At 36.6% G+C, this 20,824-nt stretch overlaps 1 protein-coding gene across 2 annotated transcripts in view; it reads left to right on the top strand.

Moving 5' to 3' along the window:
* The first annotated feature begins 12,692 nt into the window (after window positions 1–12,692).
* The window catches only part of rnf152 (ring finger protein 152), a 55,038-nt gene continuing 46,906 nt past the window's right edge, over window positions 12,693–20,824 (top strand). Inside the window, exons 1-2 of one of the 2 annotated variants that reach the window (XM_066722360.1) lie at window positions 12,693–12,856; window positions 13,612–13,725. The gene's annotated coding sequence lies outside the window, so the exon portion shown is untranslated. Of the gene's footprint in view, window positions 12,857–13,523; window positions 13,726–20,824 lie in introns of both variants that reach the window. The other variant, XM_066722353.1, reaches the window with a different exon arrangement.

The following is a 20,824-nucleotide window of genomic DNA, read 5'->3' as shown; positions in this document are numbered from 1 at the left end:
CTAATACTGTGTTTGACCCCCTTTCGCCTTCAGAACTGCCTTAATTCTACGTGGCATTGATTCAACAAGGTGCTGAAAGCATTCTTTAGAAATGTTGGCCATATTGATAGGATAGCATCTTGCAGTTGATGGAGATTTGTGGGATGCACATCCAGGGCACGAAGCTCCCATTCCACCACATCCCAAAGATGCTCTATTGGGTTGAGATCTGGTGACTGTGGGGGCCAGTTTAGTACAGTGAACTCATTGTCATGTTCAAGAAACCAATTTGAAATGATTCGACCTTTGTGACATGGTGCATTATCCTGCTGGAAGTAGCCATCAGAGGATGGGTACATGGTGGTCATAAAGGGATGGACATGGTCAGAAACAATGCTCAGGTAGGCCGTGGCATTTAAACGATGCCCAATTGGCACTAAGGGGCCTAAAGTGTGCCAAGAAAACATCCCCCACACCATTACACCACCACCAGCAGCCTGCACAGTGGTAACAAGGCATGATGGATCCATGTTCTCATTCTGTTTACGCCAAATTCTGACTCTACCATCTGAATGTCTCAACAGAAATCGAGACTCATCAGACCAGGCAACATTTTTCCAGTCTTCAACTGTCCAATTTTGGAGAGCTTGTGCAAATTGTAGCCTCTTTTTCCTATTTGTAGTGGAGATGAGTGGTACCCGGTGGGGTCTTCTGCTGTTGTAGCCCATCCGCCTCAAGGTTGTACGTGTGTGGCTTCACAAATGCTTTGCTGCATACCTCGGTTGTAACGAGTGGTTATTTCAGTCAAAGTTGCTCTTCTATCAGCTTGAATCAGTCGGCCCATTCTCCTCTGACCTCTAGCATCAACAAGGCATTTTCGCCCACAGGACTGCCGCATACTGGATGTTTTTCCCTTTTCACACCATTCTTTGTAAACCCTAGAAATGGTTGTGCGTGAAAATCCCAGTAACTGAGCAGATTGTGAAATACTCAGACCGGCCCGTCTGGCACCAACAACCATGCCACGCTCAAAATTGCTTAAATCACCTTTCTTTCCCATTCAGACATTCAGTTTGGAGTTCAGGAGATTGTCTTGACCAGGACCACACCCCTAAATGCATTGAAGCAACTGCCATGTGATTGGTTGGTTAGATAATTGCATTAATGAGAAATTGAACAGGTGTTCCTAATAATCCTTTAGGTGAGTGTAGACCTTATGCTCACTGCATGTGTACAGATATACACATAATAAGGTTGTTCAAATCATGCATTCAAGAATCCTAAAACACAATTTGATTGTTTCTATCACATAAAGTATGGAGTATGAGTTAAGGGCGGTATCTAGCATCCCAGTGCACAGAGGAATCATTAATGCTCCCAGTGCCACACAGAAGGATTATTCAGTAGCAGAAATGCATTCCTCTAGCTCTTCCACCTGAGGTAGAAAATACTTGGTTGACCCATTATCTTCATCGGCCTTAAAGGAGAGGTTGTGACAAGCAGCACTGATATTCTACACATTTTCAAATGAAGATCAAAACATAGAAAAGATCATTTTACCACTGTATATTTGAGTATACTTTTAATATAAGATTGCTCTCATTCAATCACCACATCTCCAGTGCCAATGATAAGGGGTGAAGACTATTCTGATCATACTGTTTCAACAGATAATATACTGTATATATAAATAACATGTTGAATTCTCTCCCTGTGTTCAGGGTTATCCCTCTCTGTTTTGAAATCCATTCAATTTTCATGACACATCCTGTGAGCACATTAAAATGCTACCCTGACATGCTCTTTCAAGATTTATGAGATTTTGTTTATAGTTATTGAGATGTGGTTACACCTTTCTCTTGCTTTATGCTATACATAATTCAGCTGAGAGAGATTTGTTTTCAGCTGTTTAAAGTTGCAATACCCTTACAGTAAAATGACCAGTGGAATAAAATACTTTTCTGCAAATCAACTATTTATGCTGGGGTTTGTCTAACTTGTGATTAGTTCCAAACTCTCATTCTAGGAGGCAGATATCACTATTTGTATCACTCTTCCTATCTTAGCTGAATCAGATACGGATGCTTTCCTTTACCTTGAATAATAGGCTCAACTATTGTTTCTGCAGTGTTTTATAAAAAGCACACCATCAACACAGAGAAAGTTCTGAAAAGAGCAACTCCATTAGTCCGGACTAAATTACCATCAAAAAGAGAAGTATAGTCCTGAGGTATTCAAAATAGCGAATGTGCTGTATAACAAAGGTCAAACTCACATTCTTACATTATAGTTCAAGAAATGTAACAAGAACAAAAGCAAGGTAACAAGATTTGTTTTCATGTCTTCATATGATTTACAGAGACCAGTTCAAGTAGTTAGTGATACAGAAAATGAGAAACACTGAGAGCAGTGGATACCTTAATCATGTTATATTTTCTTGTTCCCTTTCATTGGACTTTACATCTTTGAAGATTGTTGTAAGAATCACTTGCTTGCATGACAAACAGTTAAACCATTCGGGTGAATTCTGTCATTCCTGCAGAAGTTATCTTTTCAAATGGTATGCATTCTAAGCAGTGTCCCTTTGGGTTTTATAACAGTGAGATGCTGGTCCGAGATTAGATTCAAAGCTGACTCTTGGTTTACAGATGCAATCCTGTTAATTCCAGCCCAGTTTGAAATGAAAGCCTTAGATTGGCATGATTTTCAAAAACTTGATTTGCATCACTTTATAAACTCCTTTTCAGGTTTTGTATATAAGATGCCTCATATCAAGTTTTGCACATTTCAAAAATAAATGAAAGGATTCAGTTACATAAATCTGGCTTAAAATTCACTCTGTGATCAACTTCTTATCTTCCGCTTTTGAAATTTATGCTGTAGGTGTTCATCTTAAAATTCTCTCAGCAAAAGTTTTTTTATATAGGCCATACCAACATTGGTATAAACAGGAAGATTTTGCAATCTTTTTCCTCAAAAACTATAACTTGGGTTAAATCTAAATTTAGGGCCAGAGTAAATCAAAACTTTGACCCACCAGCTAATAGCCAACTACAAACCTGTACATCATAGCGGTTACATTTATGATTAGAAGAAAGTGGCATCTTACTAAAAATGAAGCCGCAACTGAGTGCAGTTCTGTAGTTTTCCATTAGCGGGTGGGTCAAAGTTTTGATTTATTCCCGACCTTAATCACACCCGGCAATCACAAACTTTGAAAGTTTTATTTACCAGAAGCTTCTTTCTTCTTTACCAGTGCAAACCTGCCAACAAGCAAATGACAATGTGAGCCTATATAAAAAGAAAAAAGTATATATATATATATATATATATATATATATATATATATATATATATATATATATATATATATATTCTTTATAGTTAAATACTACACAACATTTGTTATGGTACATTATTGTAAATGCTATTGTAAAATGTATAGGGTATATTTGTCAATTTTGAAAACTTTGGAGCCAGTTCTATTGCTGAAAGCTTGTTGTTAATTTGGTTTAAGTATATTTTCCTTTCAGTTTGTGTATAGTAAAGGGACTAAGATAGTATTGTTAGTGCCACTGCCTGTGTAAACATGGACATAGATTATGAGATATCAAGCCGTCTTTTCTAACTTGGTGCATGCATAGGATTTGGAGGTTAATTCACAAAATCATAAATATAGTCCAAGGTATGTGGAAATTGCTAAATCGCAAAACACTTCCCTGCTGCCACAGGGTGGTATAATAGGTCAGTCAGTATGACACTCATTTCTAATGGTTAAGATTATAATTTTGAATCCTGGCCAGTCCAATTTGTGCCAACAATAAATATCTCAGTGAAATGAGCTGCAATAAAATAAAGCGATACACTGAGCGGCACTAGGGCACAGACTTTGCTTTTACAGTAACTCCTGTGCTACTCTAATACTTACAGTACATTTCTGGCAACTCTGCTGTCAGTAAAACACTGTAGTTTAATATAGCAAACATTGCAGCAGTTAAAAGTTAAAAGTTTTTGAAAAAAAGTGCTAGGAAACTGTTGTAAAATGTTTTATGGGGGACAGATTACCCTCTTAATTAATATTTTTTCAGTCAAGAGGTTGCCACATTTGTATTCAGATTGTCAAAGAGAAATTAAACAAATTTCATTAAACTGAATTGAAACAAATGTTTTGTTTCCATATGTAAGTAAGCATCATAAGCATCTCATCAAATAAAATATATTTAATGAATGAGGAGGTGACTTCATGTATATTTTATATCATTGCAGTCAATTTATATTTATAGTTAACTAAAATAAGTATGATTGTTGGCACTGACCTACCATTCTCCCTGTAGTATGAATGAATCAATCTGAATGTCATTCCTCCCTGCTCATAAATAAAGTAATAAAATGTAATTCAATTTATAGTCATAAACAATTGTTCATGCAGGGCATTCCAGAGTTCTTTATATCAAAGTCAACACATAATTCCGCACTGATCTATACAGGAATACATATTTTTTCAGTTTATTTGAAATATGCACGATTTCACAGACCCCTGACATTAGAAGGTGTTACATTTTTAACTGTTTTAAACATATGTATTTCCATAAAAAATCTGACATCCCTGAAATATTTTTTGTAAGTCGGCTAAAATTGTAAAAGATTTGTCTAACTAGGGGGGAAATTAAAGATGATTCATATAATGTATTTCTCTGTAGACCCCCTAATGTCAAATGCTGGATGTGATATATGTTTTATTTAAAGAAACCCTGATTGTATGCTTTAATTACTCCAGAAGAAACTGGACATGCACTGATACTGATATTGAGTCGCTATTTCATTCATTCCTAGAGTACCAGGCCTTTCCATTATGCTTTTTTCTAAATGCTATGCTTATATTCAAATATTAACCCCATTTATCATTAACCTTATTAATAATAATGATATGCACAAGGGACATAAACATTTTATTTTGCAGACATTCAGGTTATTGCTAATAGGAACATTCTCATTTATCTAAGCCTTCTCTGTATCTCCCTATGTATAACTTCATATTCTACTGATTTTAATTACTGAATCTTTTCTAGTCCCCGCTCTTTCTGCTGCCCTTTTGGGATCAATCTTTCAAAAGAAAAGTTACAAGCGCAACATTTCTATTTCTTCATCTTTAGACGTCCATATCTTTCATATTGCTTAAAAAAAAGTATTTCCTTGTCTATCAAACTGATGTATAGTGAGGTTCAGTATGTGGTTACAATCAAATGTCACCTTTGAAGATGGATGCTGGAGGATTGCCGTGGCAGCACACATCACACATCAGCCAGTCCAAATAACCTGCAATATTTGTCTAATATGTGTCTGCACTCTACAGTGAGGGAAAAAAGTATTTGATCCCCTGCTGATTTTGTACGTTTGCCCACTGACAAAGAAATGATCAGTCTATAATTTTAATGGTAGGTGTATTTTAACAGTGAGAGACAGAATAACAACAAACAAATCCAGAAAAACACATTTCAAAAAAGTTATAAATTGATTTGCATGTTAATGAGGGAAATAAGTATTTGATCCCCTATCAATCAGCAAGATTTCTGGCTCCCATGTGTCTTTTATACAGGTAACGAGCTGAGATTAGAGGCACTCTCTTAAAGGGAGAGCTCCTAATCTCAGCTCGTTACCTGTATAAAAGACACCTGTCCACAGAAGCAATCAATCAATCAGATTCCAAACTCTCCACCATGGCCAAGACCAAAGAGCTGTCCAAGGATGTCAGGGACAAGATTGTAGACCTACACAAGGCTGGAATGGGCTACAAGACCATCGCCAAGCAGCTTGGTGAGAAGGTGACAACAGTTGGTGCGATTATTGGCAAATGGAAGAAACACAAAATAACTGTCAGTCTCCCTCGGTCTGGGGCTCCATGCAAAATCTCACCTCGTGGAGCTTCAATGATCATGAGAACGGTGAGGAATCAGCCCAGAACTACACGGGAGGATCTTGGTAATGATCTCAAGGCAGCTGGGACCATAGTCACCAAGAAAACAATTGGTAACACACTACGCCGTGAAGGACTGAAATCTTGCAGCGCCCGCAAGGTCCCCCTGCTTAAGAAAGCACATGTACAGGCCCGTCTGAAGTTTGCCAATGAACATCTGAATGATTCAGAGGAGAACTGGGTGAAAGTGTTGTGGTCAGATGAGACCAAAATCGAGCTCTTTGGCATCAACTCAACTCGCCGTGTTTGGAGGAGGAGGAATGACCCCAAGAACACCATCCCCACCGTCAAACATGGAGGTGGAAACATTATGCTTTGGGGGTGTTTTTCTGCTAAGGGGACAGGACAACTGCACCGCATCAAAGGGACGATGGACGGAGCCATGTACCGTCAAATCTTGGGTGAGAACCTCCTTCCCTCAGCCAGGGCATTGAAAATGGGTCGTGGATGGGTATTCCAGCATGACAATGACCCAAAACACACAGCCAAGGCAACAAAGGAGTGGCTCAAGAAGATGCACATTAAGGTCCTGGAGTGGCCTAGCCAGTCTCCAGACCTTAATCCCATAGAAAATCTGTGGAGGGAGCTGAAGGTTCGAGTTGCCAAACGTCAGCCTCGAAACCTTAATGACTTGGAGAGGATCTGCAAAGAGGAGTGGGACAAAATCCCTCCTGAGATGTGTGCAAACCTGGTGGCCAACTACAAGAAACGTCTGACCTCTGTGATTGCCAACAAGGGTTTTGCCACCAAGTACTAAGTCGAAGGGACTTATTTCCCTCATTAACATGCAAATCAATTTATAACTTTTTTTAAATGCATTTTTCTGGATTTTTTTTGTTGTTATTCTGTCTCTCACTGTTAAAATACACCTACCATTAAAATTATAGACTGATCATTTCTTTGTCAGTGGGCAAACGTACAAAATCAGCAGGGGATCAAATACTTTTTTCCCTCACTGTATATCAACAATACCAATAACTAAAAGGGTACAATGCTACCACACAAGCAAAATTACAATTTTCCAATTCTACAAGAAGAAACCTCAGGACTTTATCATTATAATTTATCAATATCATTATTACCAAACAAACTGCTCTACTGCTGTTCAGTTCCTTTTTCAATATACATTGCACAGGCTATTTATACCTTATCCAATATTTAAAAAAAATACTAATAAATTAATAATAATGATTATCATTGAGATTCATAAATGCTTAGACATTTTCTCTGTGACAACTGTTCATACCTTTCACTACTTCTAGGCTGGTGACTGATACTCAGTTAGATTGGCTAATGATCTATCTAGCTATTCATCTAATATTTGTATTTGTAGAATACCTAGGGATCCATTATCAAGTAAAGGTAAGGTACATTGTGATATTTTTGTAGATATTTATGTACCTCCAGTGCTTTGGCCCCAGATGACAGAAATCAAAAGTGACACATTGCTGTGGCAGTCTAAGCTGTTCCAGTGTTTCAGAACAAATTGCATTTGTAATGGAAAACTCTCTGTCAATTCAGATATGAACAGTTTGTTTATTGTGGTGCTTATTTGTTTTTAAATGGTGATGAACAATGAAGACTACTTTCTTGCCTGTTTTATTCCCATAAGCAAGAAGTGGTCAGGAGGCAATATACATTTCAAAATAAATGACTGATACATATATAAGTAGCTACTAACAGTTTAACTTTAAGGTTTGATTTGATGTATATATATATATATATATATATATATATATATATATATATATATATATATATTTACACCGATCAGCAATAACATTATGACCACTGACAGGTGAAGTGAATTACACTGATAATCTCGTTATCATGGTACTTGTCAGTGGGTGGGATATATTAGGCAGCAAGTGAACATTTTGTCCTCAAAGTCGATGTGTTAGAAGCAGTAAAAATGGGCAGCGTAAGGATCTGAGCGACTGTGACAAGGGCCAAATTGTGATGGCTAGACGACTGGGTCAGAGCATGTCCAAAACTGCAGCTCTTGTGGGGTGTTCCCGGTCTGCAGTGGTCAGTACCTATCAAAAGTGGTCCAAGGAAGGAAAAGCGGTGAACCAGCGACAGGGTCATGGGCGGCCAAGGTTCATTGATGCACGTGGGAGCGAAGGCTGGCCCGTGTGGTCCGATCCAACAGACCAAAAGTTAATGCTGGTTCTGATAGAAAGGTATATTTCTGTTTGATTTCATATGATAATGGGGTCAAATATTGTAGAGCTACATCTTTTGTGGAGAGTGTTATTATTGAGTTTTTGTGTGCAGTTTATGACCTTAGGCCTAGGCAGAAAGGCAACACTTTCCTGAAGTAATTCACCAACCAATAACTAGTCCAAGAGCCACATGGTAACACATGATCTGACCATGTTTCAAGCTGATAACATGGTATAGATGTGCTGAAATATGATTGGTAGAGTTAAACCTTTAAAAGTCTAGTCATATTATGCTGAGGAACACACCTGACCCCTTGCTATCAACTGAGACTGACCTGGCCATATGAGGAGTGAAAACTAGTTAGGGAAAATACAATACATATTTTTTGTTTTGCTTAGTAAATTAAAGGGATACATACATTCTATGTGTAGCCTAACAGCTAGATATTTTGGGGTTAGTTTTTCATTGTAGTCTTGCAGACTAGCTTAATGTTCTTCAATCTTAAATTATGTAGACTATCCCTTTTCATCTCATTCTTAGTTTTTCATATTTGATTGGATTAACTCAATGATAAAGGTTGTATCCAGTGAAGTTTGAAAACTTCAGAATGTTTCTTTAATCTCCAATAGATAGAATATTAGATTAATCATTATGCTAAATTCCATTCAGTATATGAATCATTCAAATGAAAAAAACATATGTGTGCTTTCTAAATAACTTTGACATCTTCCATCTTTTTTACAATGTAAGCTCTTTATACATTGTCCCCAATTCCATTAAACCTCCCAGCATTTGTGTTTGATTCAATGATATGTAATTTTATGCAAATTATGGAATTGAGGGCATTGTCTGGTGTGATTAAAATTAAAATGTCAAAACTATTCAGCACATACTTGATTATATCTGAAGGATTCATATTTATCTAATGGTTCAGATCTACTGTGGTACCCTGAATAAACTTACTGAGAAAAATGTACTGTGATCTTTGTAAATAGGTGATAATTACATGACACGTATGCAACATTTCACAATACTGTTCCAGCAAAACAGTAACAGTATATGAAGTATATAAAAAGTATTTCTTCTTTGGTTCATAATCTGAGGATGATGACCTTGATTATTTTGTTAGAAATTTTATAATTGTTTGATGATTCTTTTTCTGGCTTGCTTTAACCTGCTTCTTGGAAGAAAACTAAGAAATTTGAGTTGTGTTCTTTTACAGCAATGGATGCACCCTGTTTTATTGCACACAACTCAATCCACGAAGGAGAAAACAAACACGTTACGGTGTGAAAGTAGGCCAGGAGCACCGACACCATCAACCTGCTTTTGTGCAGATGTATATAGTTTCTCAGGTGCAAATTACAGTCACAAAATTGCTGGAGGAGGTGAGGATCATTTCACTTTCTACAGTAGTCCAGCCATAATTCTTTCAGTGCTGCTGACAATATGGCTTTTGATGGAAACCATTGCATAAAGATATGCTTCAGCTGAAGATGACATTCATTTTTCTGCGAAAGCCATTTGTTTCAGTCTTTTATATAGAAGGGCACAGAAAGCACCTCACCTGTATTTTTTATTTTTAATATTTTATCTTTCTTTCTCTTATATATATATATATATATATATATATATGTATATATATATATATATGTATATTTATACAGTATACTTATATAAGTCATAATTACATTTTTATAGCGAATAAGTATTACGTATAAATATGCGTGTGTGTGTGTGTGCATGTGGGTTCGTGTGTGTGCGTGTGCGTGTGTGTGTGTACATAAATACCCACTATCTGAGATACAAAACATATATATATATATATATATATATATATATATATATATATATATATGATGACTGATTGATTGAATTATTGATTGATCAATGTCATTATTACAAGCAGCATAAAAGTGAATCTCAATTTCCTCAACAAAACATAAAACCTAATGATGTAGTGCTAGTCTAATTAAAATGGTCCAAATAATAATAGAGTAATCAACACATCAGCTTCTGTCTATTTATAAAACATCCCCTAATAACCATTGATGCATTTCAACATAAAGCTTAACTACAATTAAGGAGGGGGCTTTGCATCAGAAATACCAAGGACCTGAGGGGGTCTTAAAGGCAATGTCAGTGATGTATTCTGGCTTGTCCTGCAAGTACATTTGAAGCAGCATTTGCATATTTATAAATAATCCAGCTTCATTGACGTAAATAAGAACACAATAAGGTAATAGAATATAAGTAAAAATTAAGGATAATATGTTAAATCATATTTAAAGTTCTAAGTAAAGTGACATCAAAACTTTAACAAGTGCTAATTACCTAGGTTTATTTCAATAAACATAAACTAAAACAATATATTTTTTAAATCCTGTTCAGAATGAATGACAGCTTAATATGTCTAAATAATGTAATGTGCATAGCTTTAAAAACATATATTTGTTTTATTGCTGAAAAAATAATAAGATGTATGAGATGCAATGAAAGGAATGATAGGCTTATTCTTTGGGAGACATACCAGAAAGTTGCCTGGAGCTCTGAACTGCTGTTTCCTAGAAAGTTTAAAAGATAAACATGATGACAAATCAGCCAACTGTGATGGATTTGGCTGCAGTCCTGCAAGCATCAGATATATTCAAAGGGATTGGTATGGATCTGGAAGTATCAGCAAAAATAAATAAATACTGCACTACATTGATTCTTTAAAACTACATGTCTTTTGCAGGATTGGAAAAACATTCATTCTTATTTTTATAACAAAATATATCTACTCTTCCCCATATGTTGGTCAAAGTATTTGAGAAATTAAAAACAAAAAAAAATCTTCCCACAGTCTGAATTCTGTGTCTATAACACTATTTTCTGAGGGAGAATGTAGTATCACAAATGTATGCAATAATAATTTATTTGGGTAAGATTCAACTTGAAACAAATATGATTTGATTATTTTGTTGCATTTTAGGCTTTTTGGTAATGGATTCACCGGTGCAAACAAAACAAAAAATAATGAGAGCTTGAACTGGGGGTGCAAGAAACAGTTTGTATTCTCAGGCAGCTTTAAAGGAACCACACAGAACTCAGTCTCGCTCTCTAAACTATTTCTCCATGGCGAGAACAGGGGCACCCCTATATATCTCCTTGTTCCCCATTACTGGCACCTCCAATCATGATGCCACCTCTGCTCTCACACAGGGTTAACCTTCAACCCCGGAAACCAAAATCATTCCCCTTAATAAATCAGATCCCCACACAATCTGCCCCACCGCCCAACACAACAAACTGACAGACATAAAGTCACTTCGGTCCCTCCAGCCCCACATCGCTACGCTGTAACCCATTCTTCTCTGCTTCTCACAGACCTGTGAGGTCAGTCTCAGTTGATAGCAAGGGGTCAGGTGTGTTCCTCAGCATAATATGACTAGACTTTTAAAGGTTTAACTCTACCAATCATATTTCAGCACATCTATACCATGTTATCAGCTTGAAACATGGTCAGATCATGTGTTACCATGTGGCTCTTGGACTAGTTATTGGTTGGTGAATTACTTCAGGAAAGTGTTGCCTTTCTGCCTAGGCCTAAGGTCATAAACTGCACACAAAAACTCAATGAACTCCAACTGTTTACATGAGTTCATAGCATGCAGAGATATGAAATGGTTAAACTACAGGCTGAGAGGATACACAAGCTTGGAGGGAGAAGGATCTCATGATTAGAAATATCCTGAACCCCTTTTATATCTTACAGCATGTATGTTCTGCATTAATCTTAATACACAACGTCTATTAATCATGACTACAGGCTCATTATATTTAAATATCTATGATAAGCTTGAATGGAAACTCCCAAAGGAGACAAAATGCTAGATTTCTGTGTAATAATTGTGTTCTGCCTGTAATATCCAAAATTTGGAACCTTCTCATTATTAAAAGCTAATTTATAGTTTAGACACATAGTCATTCTTTTGAGAGCAACATTTTAAGAACAGGAAGTAAAGATCGTGTAATATATGACATCTTTTGTATTTTGTATTTTAGTCTAAATAAACAAAATATAAGAGCTAAAGTTAGGACAGGGCACTGAGTTAAAGATCAAATTAACATGTGATTTCTGACAATAATTTACTCGATTTTACTAGGCAGATTGCAGGAATAAGTGGAATGTACCAATGTGTATAATCATAAATAAAAGCAGGTTGTGAGGGGGTGTAATGTATGCTTATGCATATCTATCTAGCTCTCTATATGTCTCTCTGAGTCTTTTGGAAGTTTAAACATATATACGTAACAAGTTAACATTTGGCTCAGGTAGATAAGAACTACACATCCTAGCATGCTCAGGCATCCTTGACCGATTGTCGCGTTCGTGTAGCGCAGATGTCCGCAGTTCTGCGCGGGTCCACCAATGGGATCGGTGGAATTGTGCAGATCTGCGCAGAACTGCGGACATCTGCGCCACAAAATCGCGACTGATTAGCTGGTGTGCTTTAACTCAATGGGCGGAGATTGTGAAGCAGCCGCTCTGCAGTGGATGGAGCTGGGATGGTAGGAGGGACTTCATACAGTCCTGTGGAAAAAAAAGGGAAACATAGAAGCATTGTAGGCAAGCTGCATTTCGCAAGTGTTGTGGAAAAACGCCATAACGAAATAAATGTAAGCAGCTCCAAAAACACACACTGAATGTGGATACATGTATCTGTGTTCATGTCTCGCCAAAGGATTTTAAAGGTGAGCGCCTCTGATGTTGTGCACGACCTTGATTTGTTTTAAATGTTAACTTGTACCTTTTAAGTTACCAACTCAATGCAAATGGTAGTTTTTCAATGAGGGAATGAACTGTACAGCTGTTGCAATACATTCACAACTGTGTACAGTTCCGAAATATGTTCTATGCAGGAATACATTTGAAGATTTCCATGTATAAAGACACGTTGCAAAGAACAAAGCGTTGCTACCAGAATTACGGTATTTGATGTATTAGAATGATATACTAATATAGAGACCTGAGAGTCATTTCAATGAGCAAATGCATATAGCAAGAATGATAGCTAGGTAAGCACTGCACGGTATACGTATCTTTAGCAAGTACAGTATGCATAGATTTAGATAATTCATTGTGAGTGAAGTTACTGTTGTGTGTGTGTGTATATATATATATATATATATATATAATGTAACAAAATGGGAAGTTCGTAACAGTATTATTATTATTATTATTATTATTATTATGTTTGATGATAATAGCAACAACAACAACGATGATGATGATGATAATAATAATAATAATAATAATAATAATAATAATAATAATAATAATAATTCCGTTGTAAATGTTTTTATTGATATGTAGACGCAAAGGCTAACACGTCTTTTATTTTGATGGTAAATATTTTAGGTTCCTGCTGACAAAACACAGGAGAGGGGCGCTTCTTTGTGCTGTATCCTGACCCGCTCCTAACATTGCTGCATGTGATTATATGCAGGCAGAACAAAGCTCTCTCGCAGCGCCGCCGGTCCCTCCTGTCTGCAGAACCGAATTGAACATTTTCTCTGGTTGGCAACCTGCAAAGCAAGAGGACAAACGGTGACATAGCCAGGTATTGAATGAAGGCTATTTGCATTCACTAATCACTAAATGGTGTCTGTGTGCAATACTGCAGTCATAGTGCATGCATTGTTTCTAATGTTATGTTCATCTGTTGGTATGCAATAGAATTCACAGATGGCTGTACAGATGTGCTTTTCTTTTTAAACAATGACATATCCTCATGTTACATTCTCTATATGGTATGTTTATTAGATCTTTTAACACATTAAAATATTCTTGCACTGACTAATAATGCCTTGTGGTGATATCTGACTGATTTTCTAGTTTGTGCATATTTGATCCCATGTATTGTATACTCATGTACCACTCATGTACTCATATTCAATTTTGCTGTACTCCCCCCAGCCCCACCACCCCCTTTTCTTAAATGCAAGCATGCTTTGCTAAGAATACATTACTGTAAAATGTATGGTCTTTTAACATTGTCATTGCGTAATGAAGATCTCACATTGTTCACAAGCCATTTCCATTGACCGGCTTGTTCCAGAATGTTATCTTCATGTGATAGAGACAGGTTGTATAGAAACAAAGGATCTGGTCTGTCCTTATGCAATCCGTGAGATTACAAAGCCAGGCTGAGTGACAGGATGGCTGTAAGTTGCTTTGAAATAAAAATAAATTACACTTTCCCCCCGACCCCCCTGCTGAATGAGAACAAAGCAAGCTCAATGATTTGATAGGGCTTTTACAACATTCACTCGGACAAGCAAATTCATATTACACCCTTTCTCCGTGTTAAATCTCACGGGAGAGGCAGCTGGCTGTAAATTTTTGTTAGGTGTAACTCATAACATGGTTTTCTTTAAGGACAATTTATTTCAAGAGGAGCACTATGGAAGCTCCAATTATGATGCATAAAGAGAGGAATGAATGCCCTGATTTAGCATTAAAATGCAATATCCATTTTTAAGTGGTTAGCATTTGCCTCATTTTATTTTCCTCATGATGTAAGAGACTCTTACTGTAAACTGTGAGTTGTCACACCTCAGATTTTATGATTATGACCATCACATGATACCTGACTTCAGCAAGTATAACCCTAAAAAGTTTTAGTACAGTGTCTCTGTTTCCACAATGTCTTTACAACATACAGCACACTTGTTCTGGAAGGGAAGCCATTTAAATGTATTGAAAAATGGTATTGAAATTGAAAATGTATGTGACCTGTTGTGAGAGAGCAACACAATCTTGTTTGGTATTATTTTCTAAACTGTTAAATGTTTAAAAACTGATCAATCATTGTAAACATTGCAGGAATGTAAAATTTTGGATCAGTTGTGCCTGGGTGTGTGTACCATGCTTAAGCTGAAGTCAGACTTTGTGTCCAAGATATCACCTGTTAAAATCCCAGCCAACACATATGGTATATGCCATCATGACTGTTAAGGAAAGTACAACTCAGGATCAGAGAAATTGTTCTGAGATATATTCACCCCTTTGACTCTCGTTGAGCAGGTTTCCAGTTAAGCCCACAAGTGGCAAATTGCTTGTTTTGAATCATGTTCCCAGGGGTCAGTAAATCTAATGATTAGGTTCACCAAGTTAAAAGCAGCTTACTTATCTTCACTCTGCTTTACTTATAGTTAGTTATGGGCATCAGAAGTGAATCTGAAATTGGTGTCATGCTGTAAATCTTTGTGGAGGAAGGGGTTTGGACAGTGTCAGTACAAACTGCTGTAATAACCTTGAACAGAATTGAGTTTTTGTAGTTGTCTGAAGGGATATTAATTATATATTTGATGGGGCAAATTAGCAGGCACCTTAAGACAGCTACAAGTCACCCAACTTCATAACAACATGAAATGGAGATGTGGAGTGGGGTGTTTCCAAGTTGTTGAAAGGGGGAGGTGCTGCCGAGTTGTTGAGTAGGCTGGGAGGAGGGGATATTCAGAGATATTTGTTAAAAGGAATATAGAATGTATGCAAGATGTGTTGGATAATCTTGTTCAGTCTATCCTTGTGGAGCTTAAAGTAAATGTGATCCTATTAAAGACATTTTTCAACAGAGCTTGACAGGTTTAAAAGTAATGTCCTGATAATTCATACTCAACACGTTATTAGGAGGGAGTGACATGATCAAGACAAAATGACTTCACGGTTGACCGCTGCCTTCGATTTTCTTTATTTTTTATTTTATTTTTTTATTTTGTAACTGCACAGCTGAAACCGTTATGGAGTAAGTGGTGCCCAGCATGACCCTCATATAAAATACAGAATTGCTTTGTGTAATTAGAGGCACAGTGAGATAATAGCAATACACTTACAGATCAGGAGGCCAAACAGTCATGGTGAGTGCGAGATGGTTGGAGCTCTAAAGATCCTAAACGATTTTCATTCTCTGAAAGACCAATTGCCAAATCCTGGCTTTCTCAGATTCTAGTTGACGTATCTGGTGAAATAAAAATACATCAATTTTTAGACCTAAATTATGATTGTTATTGTATGTGTGCCAGGCTTCAAGATGCTTCTAGGTTTCCAACACTTAACAACCATTGCATGTCCAGATCCCTTCAAGACAGAATCGGCTTTTGCAGAGTAAACACTCTAATCCCATTACATGCCGAAGCATAACATTTTCAAGCCTTTAGAAATCAGAAATCTTTATCTCAAAGAAAACAAACTACTTGCCAATTTAGGGTGCCTCATCAGAAAGTGAACCATATCTTAATTTTGGACTTGGATGTTTATGTCTTTATCTTTCCCTTCATCAGTTCCCCAAACATTACATGTGACTTGGAACATGCAAACTGAGTGATCTGAATGTGTTTACAGTGGATTTAGTTTGGTTTTATTTGTGTTTTTAAGCTCCATTGAATGCTTATTTTTTCATTTCATGAGCTTTATTCTGGGATTGAAAAAGAAAGAGTGGCCTTGAAGCTCAAAGAACAAGGCTGTGAGAATATTTTCAGCACTGTATGCTTCTCTGCTGTCAAGGAGTTTAATTCCTCTTGGCATTTTATTTAATGCATTTTTGGCAGTTGCAGTGAGAGGGAGTATTGTAAATTAAAACATTTCCAAAAGTATGACGGATACAAAAAAGAGTTGCATTTATTTTTCAGGAAAAGATGGACGATGATCTGTAAATTCATTCTGAAAGCACACAGACAAACAGGCAAGATATAAATATCTCAGTTTTGTATGACTTTTTGAGGTTAGTACATTTTAATCTGCAAAAATAGAATCCAGAATCATAGAATCATATATTCTTCAAAAAAAATATTTAGCTATTATTTCTCTGTTAAGTATTCTTATTAACATATATCCCCGTTAACTATTAGATATGCACATTCTGTAGTAGGATATCCATATCAGATGTTGACTCTGCGGTCTTCATAGTTCCCAGGAGCTTAGTTATGTTGATTGCAATCCACAGATTCACGTTTCTTTCAAACTCATTCTAAATAACATTAAGATCTGATGCACTGTTGAGACCAGTTCACCAATTATGAAAACCTGTTGGCATCCTTTCTGATTTAAGTAATTTCAGTTTTGTTTCTGGCAACTTTGTAGGGTCAAAATTGTAGTCCTGAACATGCAAATTAACAAACTCTGCACCAACAAGTCACCTTCCCTTAAATAGTACAGGATGCTGGATAATATCTTGAAAATATAATGTAAATATAGGCTGCTTATTTTTACTATAGCTCTTTGTTTTACTGGGCGCAGAGCACGGGAGTGTAATGTACGTAGGGGCTGTAATAAAGGAATATTTGTGACATTCAGACCTTTTGTAGTAATAATTTGCATGATTTATTGGTGATGTCACAGTAACATAATTAATTGAAGGTCCTATTTTCCAAATAATCCATGACGTTGACATGAGCAGTGTTTGATATGTATGAACTGGTATTGTAAAGTATTGGGCATTATACAATTCAAAACATTGAATTATTCATGTGAGTTATATGTAATGTGCAATTTAGTAATCAAACAATGGAAACAATTTTGTTCTCAAGATAAAAAATCTAATCTGTCATGAATGCTGGCCCATCTTTTGAAGGTTCAGAACTGTCTTCAAATAAAACTCATGAATAAACCTTTAGACACAGCCCTATATATGAGTAAATGTGGCTCAAAGAATAAAGATAGGACATGATGATTATGTACCTGTCACTATCCTTTACAAGGAATGATACAGGGGGTAGGGAATTGAAAGGCACTTTGACATTTTGCAGTGAAATACAAAATCAACAGGTATAGTAGCTGGTAGCTACGCAAACACAAACGGAGGCAGAACGACTTTGGGGAGGTCAGTTGTCTTTTTAATAAGATTATGAGCCTCAGAATACTGTCAGGCTAAATGGAACTCTATGAGATCCAAATGAAGAAATACAGATATTGTGATTGGTGCACTAGTGCACTAATCAACAATGTATTGATTACAATCTCTTTGCAATTGTGTTGGATGAGCTCAAGAGTGGACAGTAGGCTGTCGAGAAAATGGAAAATGCAACCAGCATGAATATGATCTGGTTAAGACTCAAGTAAACAGCACTAGAAGGTGACAGATTACTAAACGTCTGTGACAGCATGCCTTGATTATGTGTAGCTGTGGTTGCTAACAGTAGTAAAATGTAAAAAAATAATATATATTCCTGACATGTATCTTAGTAATATTGTCTAAATAGACCCATAATTGTGGCCTCTAAACTATACTATGTTATAAACATGAAATGTCAGAGAATTGTAATACTTGAAACTTGATATGATGTCTAACTGAAATTATTTATGGCTGTACTACACCAGGTGACTCTCCCTTCTCACTCTCACTCTCGCATTGTATTTTCCCATACATGTATTTACCCTCCAATTTTAAAGAGATTACTATGAAATATAGGCTTCACATATGCAATTTAGTTAAAACATTATGGGGAGGTCTGGATATATTTATATGAAAATTGCTTAAGCTGTATATGCCTTATTCTTCCTTTTTTTACACCTCTAATTTTTTGTTTTTTAATAATTATTTGGATCATTACTATTATAATTTGCCTATGTATAGAAGTTAACTCCCTTAGTGAACCAAAAACAAAACCATTATATCTGTCCACTTGTTTACGGTAATACAAAAGATTCCCTGCTAACACAAAAATACACTTAAACAATACCAACACACCAAAAGGAGATCACAGCTGGGAATAAACACCCTGCAACTATAAAACTACAGACCTGGACTCACTGGCGGCTTTATTTACTGAGTATTAGATACTACTTTCTTCTACTTCTAAATATAACTGCTCTCAAATCCAGGCCTTCAGTTTGCTATTAGCGGGTTAGTAAATGGTTTTTATTTACTTCTGTGTAGTCTCTCACAGAGACCTTTTGCAGCTCCCACCCTCTGTTTTAGCTTAATAACAACAATAATTGGCTCACAGTGGATTTCTTGCTGCATGCCCATTTCAGAAGCCACACCGGCAAAGCTTAGCTACTGATATTTTAGATTTAATAAGACAGAAGTGGTGCTGGGTTATTTAGAACCACGGCTGTTGTGCAACTTTTTGCATTAGCAGCATGTGAAGATTTTTGGTCTGATGAAGACCAGCATGAGGCTTTACTGGTAATTATCAATATTGACTGTATGCCTTGGTCTGAAAAAGTGCAAAAACACCACTGTTCTATTCCAGATATGGTTCTCTTCAATGATGACTGCCTGTACTGATTATGACATTTAATGGTATACTTGTCAAAGCACTCGCCTTTGCAAAAGAGAAAAAACATCAACAATGTAGTAATCAGTCAGATTTTTCTCCCTTTTCAAATAATTCTAATGTGTCCTCATTAATTATCTTCTTGCTTTTATTATGGCATGTCTGCTTCTCCTACTCTGCTTACTTCATTTGCATACTGGTTTCTTATGGGTACCCAAGTGTTTTTTTTAAGTCGGGTGGATAATTAGTTCCCATCTGGTCAGAACATTTTGGTATCATACTTTGGCAGTTTATTTCACAAGCATTATCTTATTCTTAATTCATACTTGCTTCTTGCTCTTCTGTATTATCAGTTAGTGTTTATCACAGTCTAAGGGTATTTCTAAACCAAGGCCACCTCTTGGTTAATTATCTATAATGGCAACAGAACAGGAAAAAGGTATTTTTTTTATAATAGGACTCTGGTAACTGTAAGAAAAAGCCTCAGCAATAAAATGACAAACCATTCTTGTACATTTTGATATTGTGGTTCATATTTCATTTGGTGCCTTAGAGCTTGTGAAGATGGTTTTTCAAAGTGAGTCAATTAAGAAGTACAATTATAATGTGTGTCGTTACTTGACTATGAGTGTTATTAAAACCATATATACATAAACGCAACAAAGTTTTCATATTGACTGAAACTAAAGTAGATCATGTTTTACACTCTAATTTTAATTTCAAATTTTATGAAATATTGTGTGAAGAACATGTTACATAACCTTGTCATACCAAGAAATCTACTAAAATATGGAAATACGTAGGTGTTATCTGCTTTTTTTTCTTCCCCCACAAATATTATGTTACAATCTAACAAAGCCTGTTTCAAAGTCGTATCCAAAATGAATTTGGATGTTTTGTCATCACTCTTCCATCATTTTTGTGTTTTCTCTTGGAGTGGCCCTGGGTCACATAGATCTGATTCAATTATGCATCATGATCAGGACACACCAGTAATTTACATTATTATAATTAATTGGTGGGCGGCACGGTGGTGTGGTGGTTAGCGCTGCTGCCTCACAGCTCCAGGGGTCCTGGGCTTGAGTCCCGGCTTGGGGTGCCTGTCTGTGTGGAGCTTGCATGTTCTCCCCGGGCCCGCGTGGTTTTCCTCCATGCACTCCGGTTTCCTCCCACCATCCAAAGACATGCGGGTTAGGTTAATTGACCACGCTACAATTGCCCAGTAGGTCTGTGTGTTGCCCAGCAATGGCCTGGCGTCCCGTCCTGGGTTCCCTGCGACCCTCAGCAGGATAAGTGTTTTTTTTAAATCGATGGATGGATGGATAATTAATTGGCATCATCCATAACTGGAATGTTGCGATATTTGTGGGTGTTTATTTTATTTATTGTTTCCTGTTTCCCCTTTTACCACCCAAGATTAGTAGAGTCAGGGCATTAACA

The sequence above is a fragment of the Amia ocellicauda genome, chromosome 2 (genome assembly GCF_036373705.1).
Source record: "Amia ocellicauda isolate fAmiCal2 chromosome 2, fAmiCal2.hap1, whole genome shotgun sequence".
Taxonomy (NCBI): Eukaryota; Metazoa; Chordata; class Actinopteri; order Amiiformes; family Amiidae; genus Amia; species Amia ocellicauda.
This window is presented reverse-complemented; position numbering and strand designations above follow the sequence as displayed.